Source organism: Scyliorhinus canicula, chromosome 2 (assembly GCF_902713615.1).
Source record: "Scyliorhinus canicula chromosome 2, sScyCan1.1, whole genome shotgun sequence".
In the NCBI taxonomy this organism is placed as follows: Eukaryota; Metazoa; Chordata; class Chondrichthyes; order Carcharhiniformes; family Scyliorhinidae; genus Scyliorhinus; species Scyliorhinus canicula.
This window is the reverse complement of record NC_052147.1, coordinates 1,842,183-1,842,391: the sequence shown is the minus strand read 5'-3', so window position 1 is coordinate 1,842,391 and position 209 is coordinate 1,842,183. Positions and strand designations below refer to the sequence as shown.

The 209-nt window shown below is 72.2% G+C and overlaps 1 long non-coding RNA gene across 1 annotated transcript in view; it reads right to left on the bottom strand.

Moving 5' to 3' along the window:
• LOC119962350 overlaps positions 1-209 on the bottom strand; it is a 43,710-nt gene extending 43,501 nt beyond the window's left edge. Inside the window, exon 1 of the long non-coding RNA XR_005459836.1 lies at positions 144-209. This is a non-coding gene — a long non-coding RNA (uncharacterized LOC119962350). The remainder of the gene's footprint in view (positions 1-143) is intronic.

Here is a 209-nt window from a genome sequence, read left to right as displayed (position 1 = left end):
CGGGCTCAGTGTGTCCCCCCCCGGTTCAGTGTCCCTCTCCCCCCCCCCCCCCGGTTCAGTGTCCCTCTCCCCCCCCCCGGGTTCAGTGTCCCTCTCCCCCCCCCCCCCCCCCCGGTTCAGTGTCCCTCCCCCCCCCGCCTTACCCGCGGATTCTCCTCCACAATCTCCTCCATCTTCCCCGGCTCTGTGCGCAGGCGCGGCGATCACCA